At 42.3% G+C, this 8,943-nt stretch overlaps 1 pseudogene; it reads left to right on the top strand.

The window, feature by feature from the left end:
- Positions 1–268: 268 nt before the first annotated feature.
- LOC100601225 lies at positions 269–1,212 on the top strand (annotated as a pseudogene).
- The last annotated feature ends 7,731 nt before the right edge of the window (positions 1,213–8,943 follow it).

Below are 8,943 nucleotides of genomic sequence, written 5' to 3'. Positions count from 1 at the left end.
AGAAAATTGAAACTCAATCCAAGTTATCTAAAGAATCTACTAAAATGATTCAAGAGCTGAAAGAGTAAACAGCCATTTTAAGAAAGGACCAAATAGATCTCACAGAGCTGAAAAACTGGCAAGAACTTCATAATATAATCAGAAGTATTCACAACAGAGTAGACCAAGCTGAGGAAAGGATCTCAGAGCTCAAAGACTGGTTCTTTGAATTAACTCAGTCAGACAAAAATTTAAAAAAGAATTTTTTAAAATGAACAAAACCCTCTCCCTGAAGCCGGGGACCGAGGCTGGGCCCCACTGGCCGCATAGGTGTCCCCATCCTGGGGCGCGCAGGGTCCTGCTCCTCTGCGCCGACTCATGGAAACAATGAAAGGTATTGTTGTAGCATCTGGCAGTGAGACGGAGGATGAGGATACCATGGACATTCCCTTGGACCTTCCTTCATCCTCTGGCTCAGGCAAGAGAAGGAGAAGGGGCAACCTGCCCAAGGAGTCTGTGCAGATTCTTCAGGATTGGCTGTATGAGCACCATTACAATGCCTATCCTTCTGAGCAAGAAAAAGCACTGTTGTCTCAGCAAACGTATCTGTCTACACTACAGGTCTGTAACTGGTTCATCAACACCCGCCACAGGCTTCTCAGATAAATGAGCCTACGGATGAGATAATATTTCATGTGGCGTACGCATCCTGACATGCTGAGAAGGGATGGCAAAGATCCAAATCAGTTCACAATTACCCGCCGTGGGCCAAAGGTTTCTGAAACAAGCTCTGTGAAGTCGGTGATGGGCATCAAAAACTTCATGCCAGCTCTAGAGGAGACCCCATTTCATTCCTGTACAGCTGGGCCAAACCCAACCCTAGGGAGGCCATTGTCTCCTAAGCCCTCTTCCCCCGGATCAGTTTTGGCTTGTGCATCAGTGATCTGCCATGCCACTGTGACTGCATTGAAAGATGTCCCTTTCTCTGCCAGTCAGTTGGTGTGGGACAAAACACAGATATACAGCAGGTAGCGGCCAACAACTTTATAGACACCTCTCTCGTGTGCCCAGAGGACATAGGTAAGTCTGGACCAAGTACCAACACATAGAGTAGTCTTTTCAACACCTACTCCAACGGACCTCAACCAGGACTTTAGTGGATTTCAGCTTCTAGTGGATGTTGCACTCAAATGGACTGGACAGATGGATCTTCAGCCGAAACTTATAGCTTAACTCATTTTCAAGCAAAACAGTTCTCAGAAATGTCATGATTTCTGGGGTGATGGCAAGAGATGAATTACATTATTTTATATATTTTTTATTAATATTTGTACATGGGATTGCTAAAACAGCCTCCTGTTACTGAGATGTCTTCAATGGAATACAGTCATTCCAAGAACTATAAACTCAAAGCTACTGTAGAAACAAAGAGTATTCTTTTTAAAATGTTTATTGGTAGATTATTCATAATGTGAGATGGCTCCCAATATCATGTGATTTTTTCCCTTCCCTTCCCCTTTCTTGTTATTTTTTTAGACTGTACAATTCTTAGAGAACCTACGGCATCTTTTCATTCCCATGTGGAACAAGATGCCCACATTCTGCCTATTTAATAAATTTTCAATTCTTTTTCAAATGAGTATGAATCTACTTGATTGATGACTTTTTTCATGACATAATATTTTCTTAAAAAAAGAATGAAACCCCCAAGAAATCTGGGACTATATAAAGAGACCAAACCTACCACATATTGGCATCCCTGAAAGAGAGGGAGAGAGGGCAAGTGACCTGGAAAACACATTTGAGGATGCTGTCCATGAAACTTTCCCCAACTTTGCTAGAGAGGTTGACATTCAAATCCGGGAAATTCAGATAACCCCTGTGAGATACTATATATGAGGACCACTCCCAAGACACATAGTCATCAGATTCTTCAAGGTCAACGTAAAAGAAAAAATATTAAAGGCAGCTAGAAAGTAGGGGAAGGTCTCCCGGAAAGGGAATCCCATCAGGCTAACAGTGGACCTTTCAACAGAAACCCTACAAGCCAGAAAAGGCTGAGGGCCTATATTCAGAATCCTTAAAGAAAAGAAAGTGTTTGCTGCCACACTTTGAAAAATGTTGACATGGGTAAAGTCTGGAAGCCAAGAATTGTTAGATAATTGTCAGCTAATAAACATTTACACAATTGTTACTGGAAAAGAGATACGGAGTCAGGAGTCAAAGGCAGTGGAATGTTTCCACTCAGGGCTGCAAGCCTGTCCAGGAAAGTCTTCCCTTTGAGGTGGAAATTAGTTCTTGATCTACACAGCCACAGAAGACTGGAATGGAGGTCAACTTGCTACTCCTCCAGCATGTTTCTTGCATCAGTGAGGTCCTGCCTCCCTCATTGAAGGACCTCAGATCAAAGGTTTCAGGAACTTGTGTCCTACTTCAGTGAGGTTCCTGTAGGAAGTGACTGAAACCTTTGATCTAACCCTCTTCTCTCCCCTACACTAAAGAGGATGGTTCAGAGCAGGGGTTCTGGTTCTCGGGGGAGATGCAAACAACTCTGACCGTGAGTTAAACCCTGTAGTTAATGGATACCAAATAGAGAAATACAGACTGTAAGAAAACACAAAGCACTATCCCAGTTGGGAGGGCACAAAGGAGACATGATCATCAAAAGCAGCGTGGGATTCTGGATTGGATCCTGTAGCAGGAAGTGGACATGAGGGGACAACTGATAAAATTAAAATAAAGTCTGTAGATTCGTTAATAGTGTTAGTCAATATTCATTTCTTGCTTTCAATAATTGTATTAAGATCATTTAAGATGTTAACATGGGAATCTGTGTGAAAGATAGAAACTGACTGTACAACTTTTTTGTAAGTTTAAAATTATTTCAAGATAGTAATTTAAAATTTCAAGAAAATTTTGTAAATGATACCTACAGATATTATCAAGATAGTGACAGTGAACATTCATTAAAGAGATAATCAGGATGCCCAGTGATGCTTCCTTGTGCCTAAAACTGCAATTACAGAGCTGCTCCTCTTCTCAGTATTATGTACCTAGGGCTCTCCTTGAGACAGAGAAGAGTCAGGGCTTGGCTTCATCTCACCCCTACTAGAGCAGGGGTCCCCAACCCACAGGCCATGGACTGGTACCAGTGTGTCTCCTTTTAGGAACTAGGCTGCATAGCAGGCAGTAAGCAGTGAGTCAGTGGGTGGAGCTTCATCTGTATTTACAGCTGCTCCCCATCACTCACCTTACTGCCTGAGCATTGCCTCCTGTCAGATCAGTAGGAGCATTAGATTCTCATAAGAGCATGAACCCTATTGTGAACTGTGCATGTGAGGTATTTAGGTTGCACACTCCTTATCTAATCTAATACTCCTTATCTAATCTGAGAATCTAATGTCTGATGATCTGTCACTGTCTCCTATCACTCCCAGATGAGACCATCTAGCTGCAGAAGAACAAGCTCAGGGATCCCACTGATTCTACAGTATGGTGAGCTGCATATGTAATATATAATGTATATTATTTCATTATATATTACAATGTAATAATAATAGACATAAAGTCCACAATTAATGTAATGTGCATGAATCATCCTGAAACTATTCCCCTCCTCCATGGTCCATGGAAAAATTGTCTTCCCTGGGAAACCAGTCCCTGGAGACAAAAAGGTTAGGGACTGCTGTACTAGAACATTCCTGCTGATCACAAAACCCACGCCGCTACCTCATTGCTAATAGTCCTTTTACTTAAAGAATCCCAGGAACTGGTCTTAGGAGACAACCAAGATTCCAGAAAGAATGCTGAACAACTGATTCACAGCCGTGCTGCCAGGGGCCAGACCACCAGGTGGTCTATTCCTCAAGAAAACCATCCTAAGCAGATACTGCTGACTTGCATACCCTACACCTCTCCTGCTTTGCCCGGCCCAGCCTGCATACCCTACCCCTGATGTCAATTCCCACACTTTGCCTAATAAAAAAAGCCCTACCAGCTCTTTTCAGGGAGTCATCAGGGAATTCTTTCTCTCTTGTGCTGCCTCTGTCCAGGCATAATCTCCAATGAAGCCTTGTCTGGGAAAACTATTTTGACCGCTTGTCAATTTCTATTGCATTGAGAGCCCAAGAACCCATGACCAGTAATGTATTATTTAGGGGCCTGCCTGGGATCATGGTGTAGAAAATAAAATAAGTAGAGGTTCCTCTTCAAAGGGACTTTGCTCCCAGTCTAATTGAGAATAGATAGTGACCTCTCTTAGAAGCAAAATTTACTCAAAGAACGTGTGCTAATATTCTTAAATATCTGCTAGCCGTAATAAAGAAATCAATATACTCTGTGTTCTTAGCTCCCACATTTTAGCCTAGCTATTTGCCCTGGCATGCCTGAACAGGCCCAAGCAAGCATTAGGTCATAGCCTATTCCTCTTCCTTATTTGCAAGTGCTTTTGCCTCTCTCAGCATTCCACAAGTTACTTCCTGTCTTCATTTGTTCTCCTTCGCCTTTGCCTCTTTGGGGAAGTTCTAAGTTGCTAGCCAATCAGGTCAAGTACAGAATGTGAGGTCCCGTTCCAGCCAACGGAAGCTGGACACAGCAGTAGGGTGGCACATCAGGTTATAAATGACCCTGTCTCCTTTGTTCATGTGTGCTCTCGTGGCAAGACTGCTAGCCAGCGGCCCTCTTTCTGCAGAAAGTAAACTAGCCTTGCTGAGAGATCCTTTGACTCAGTGTTGATTTTTGTAACACCGAGCACCCGTTCCCAACAATGGGATGTGGGGAGCCTTTCTCTCCCTGAGGGGGGAGACTTGTGAGCTGATGGGACTGCTGGACAAGATCCCTTCAGGGCTGACAAGCAGCTGCCTGAACTTCTGATTCGGTGTCACCATGATGGTTGAGTCTTTCTCCAGCCTGCCAGCCCTCCTTGCCTCCCCCATCCCTCCTGCAGGCAACGCTTTTCTCCCTTCCCTTCTTGCTTTCTCTCCTTTTCACTTCCTAACTTTTCTGTCATTTAGGGTGCCTTGCCTCTCCTCTCCTAATCCTTAGTGGTTTGAGGGACAGGTTGAAATCGTTGACTACCTGGATCTGATCAACTCAGCAGGCAGTGGGACAGAGTGTACCTTTCCCCTGGTCTAAGTTAGTTTGGGTTCCAGTCCCAAGAAAAAATTCTATCCATCCCTCCCTCCCTTTCTCCCTCCTTCCCTTTCTTCTTCTTTCCTCTCCCTCTCCCTCCCTCTCTCCCTCTATTGTTTTCCCTCCCTCTTCCTCTCCCTCTCTCTCCCCTTCTCACACTGGCCCTCAATCCTGTAACTCTATGCAAAACCCCTCACCATTTCACTTTCTGTTTGCCACACCATGTGAGGAGGGGAAGCCTGTGGACTTTTCTGTCATCTGTCTGTTTGGGTGTGTGAGTCTGTCAACTTTGGGTGCTGGCTTTTTAAGGAGAGAATTGACAGCATGTGGAACCAAAGTTGTGTCACTTATGTCCCAATGAATTTTTTTCTTTCTGTGCATTTAATTCAGTATCTTATTTTCCCATGCAACCCACTGGTTGGCCTCTTGTAAAAAGGAGAGACTTTTGCCTATGGTTCCATGAAATGGAAAGGGATCATTTTCTTTTGTAACATGGCTTGGCCCCCACAGCTATGCCACAGGGAGCAAGGTCACCAAAGTTGCTCAGAAAAAGAGAACCCAAAACCCTAGCATGCCAGCAAAAGGGTAAGAATTTCTTACCAGCCAGGCTTCTGGACTTTCTCTGTGTGTGTGTGAAAACTGGTTAAGTGAATGGCAAAATTCACTGTTTCCCTCCTCTGCAAGGCTTTAACCCATTTCCTGTTGGCCAACAATGTTCTTATCTTTAATACTAATGTAAAATTAAATACATTTCTGTTACGTTAGTATTAGAGACAAGTTCTGTTTAGAAATAACTCCGAGAACAGTTTTGTTTTTGTTGTTGTTTGAGAGGGAGTCTCGCTCTGCTCCCCAGGCTGGAGTGCAGTGGCACAATATTGGCTCACTGCAACCTCCGCCTCCTGGGTTCAAACGATTCTCCCACTTCAGCCTCCCGAGTAGCTGAGACTACAAGCATAGGCCACCATGCCTGGCTAACTTTTGTATTTTTAGTAGAGACAGCGTGTCACCATATTAGCCAGGCTGGTCTTAAACTCCTGGCCTCAAGTGATCTGCCTGCTTCAGCCACTCAAAGTGCTGGGATTACAGGCATGAGCCAAGAAGGGGTTTTTATGTTTTATTTTCACATTGAAAATCAGTCATATTTGCTTCAGCCTCGAAGAGCATGTTTACGTAAAATTAAATGGGTGTTGACAGCAAACTAGACCTAATAAAAAAAGAAGTTGATAAACCTCTGAGACAGAAAGTATTAAAACATTAGAATGCTCATCCTTTCCAAAGCCAAACAATGTTTACAAAAAAATTTCATCTGAATTCCCATTTTTATATCATTTATATCCCATTTTGATATCATCCTGATATCAAAACCTGGCAGACACACAACAAGAAAAGAAAGCTTCAGGCCAATATCCTTGATGAACATCGATGCAAAAATCCTCAAGAAATCCGGGCAAACCGAATCCAGCAGCACATGAAAAGCTAATCCACCATGATCAAGCAAGCTTTATTCCTGGGATGCAAGGTTGGTTCAACATATGCAAATCAATAAATGTGATGCATTGCATAAACAGAACTAAAGACAAAAACCACATAATTATCTCAGTAGATGCAGAAAAGGCTTTTGATAAAAATTCAACACCTCTTCATGTTAAAAACTCTTAATAAACTAGGTATTGAAGAAATATACTTCAAAATAACAAGAGCCATCTGTGACAAACTCACAGCCAACATTATACGGAATGGGCAAAAGCTGGAAGAATTCACCTTGAAAATTGGTACAAGATAAGGATGCCCTCTTTCACTGCTCCTATTCAACATAGTATAGGAAGTCCTGGCCAGAGCAATCAAGCAAGAGAAAGAAATAAAGGGCATCTAAATAAAAAGAGAGGACGTTAAACTATCCCTGTTTGCAGATGACGTGATCCTGTATCTAGAAAACCCTACAGTCTCCACAAAAGCTCCTTCAGCTGATAAGCAACTTCAGCAAAGTTGCAGGATACAAAATCAATGTACAAATGTACATTTTTTTGTACAATGTACAAAAATCACTAGCATTCCCATACACCAACAACAGTCAAGCCAAATCAGGACTGCAATTCCCATTCACAATTGCCACAAAAAAGAGTAAAATACTTAGGAATACAGCTAACCAGGGAGGTGAAAGATCTCTACAAGGAGAACTACAAAATGATGCTCAAACAAATCAGAGATGACACAAAAAAGTGGGAAAACATTCCATGCTCATGGATAGGAAGAATCAATATCGTTAAAAATGGCCATACTTCCCAAAGTGTTATGGGATCCTTGGGGTGTCACTTCACCAACCAGAAACTTCTGTGTCCAGTGGCTCCTTTGCTCGAGTAACCAAATACCACCTGTACCCCAATAACTTCCGAAAAAATTAAAAGTAGATTTTTTAACATTTTAAAAAAGTAAAATTAGTGACTCTAAAAAAAAAGAAATTGCATGCAGTCTGTCTGTCGTCTATCAATCTAACATCTATTATCCAACCACCCATCCATCCATCATCTATCTATCTACCTACCTATCTACCCACCTACCTATACATCTTACCTATCTACCTATACATCCGTTTAAGAACAATTTTCTGGGAGGATTGATAATTTTCATTAAATCAGCAAAAATTGTCGGGGACCTAAACTATGTTGAAACTTAGTGCCAGACAGAAAGTTGTTTCTTCCTTCAAGAAAGTTTAGACTAAGAATGATTGCCTATGACCTAAATTGTCAATAGTTCATGGAACAAGATGTGTATACTTTGTTCTTTCTTTCTTATTCTCTTTCTCTCCTTCCTTCCTTCTTTCTTTGCAACAGCATCTCACTCAGTCACCCAGGCTGGATTACAGTGGTGCCATCAGAGCTCACCACAGCCTCAAACTCCTGGGCTGAAGTGATCCTCCCACCTCAGCCTTCGGAGTAGCTGGAACTGCAGGCAGGCACCACCATGCCCAACTAATTTTATTTTGTTTTCTGGGACAGACAGGGTCTCGCTTTGTTGCCCAGGCTGGTCTTGAACTCCTGGCTTTAAGCTATTCTCCTGCCTCAGCCTCCCAAAGTGCCAGGATTACAGGTGTGAGCCACTGTGCCCAGACTGTTTTGCAGCTTTCTTAAGAAAGCACAGTTGAGGAGAGAAAACACTAAAAGCTTGACACACGCCAGCTACTGTGCTGGGGGCTTTTCAAGTGTGACTTCATCTGATCCTCATAAATATACTGTTTCAAATTAGAATGACTCTCCTCCACTCAGAGATGTACATATATATTCTACATTCCCACACCCTTGAACTAGTGATGCATCTTATCATCAACAGGGTCTTGCAATAGCTGTCAGACAAGCAGAGTGACATAGCTGCTGCCACTTGTACAGGGACGAACTAAGTCTTCAGGTTAATATTCTTGACACTTCAATTAAGTTGTGTGGATTGCTTATGTTTCATGTGTTGAGTGTAATTGTCATTTTAAATATCAGAAAACACCATGATTTGGCTCGTGTGTTGTGTGTGCAGAATGACACATTAATAGAAGACGATGACGTAAATTTACTGTTAATGAAGCACACGCTCGTTGTTTTAGGAATGAACCCAAGTACATATTTTCTTGCAGATCAACAACCAAGTGCTTTATGGGACACAAGAAGATAAAGGGATGAAGAGTATCACATTTTGTTTCTGAGATAGGCACAAAAGGATTGCCTAGCACAAGGAAAACAACATAATGAAAGGCAGAAGGAGTTGTCAAAATCTCTAGGAATAGATGAAAGAAAATTCGAAGAAAGAAGGGGCTAGTGTCACCAGTTCAATGATAACTTGCAGTATGGG

The sequence above is a fragment of the Nomascus leucogenys genome, chromosome 17 (assembly GCF_006542625.1).
Source record: "Nomascus leucogenys isolate Asia chromosome 17, Asia_NLE_v1, whole genome shotgun sequence".
NCBI lineage: Eukaryota > Metazoa > Chordata > Mammalia > Primates > Hylobatidae > Nomascus > Nomascus leucogenys.
The sequence above is the reverse complement of the archived record's forward strand: the minus strand, read 5'-3'. Positions and strand labels throughout refer to the sequence as shown.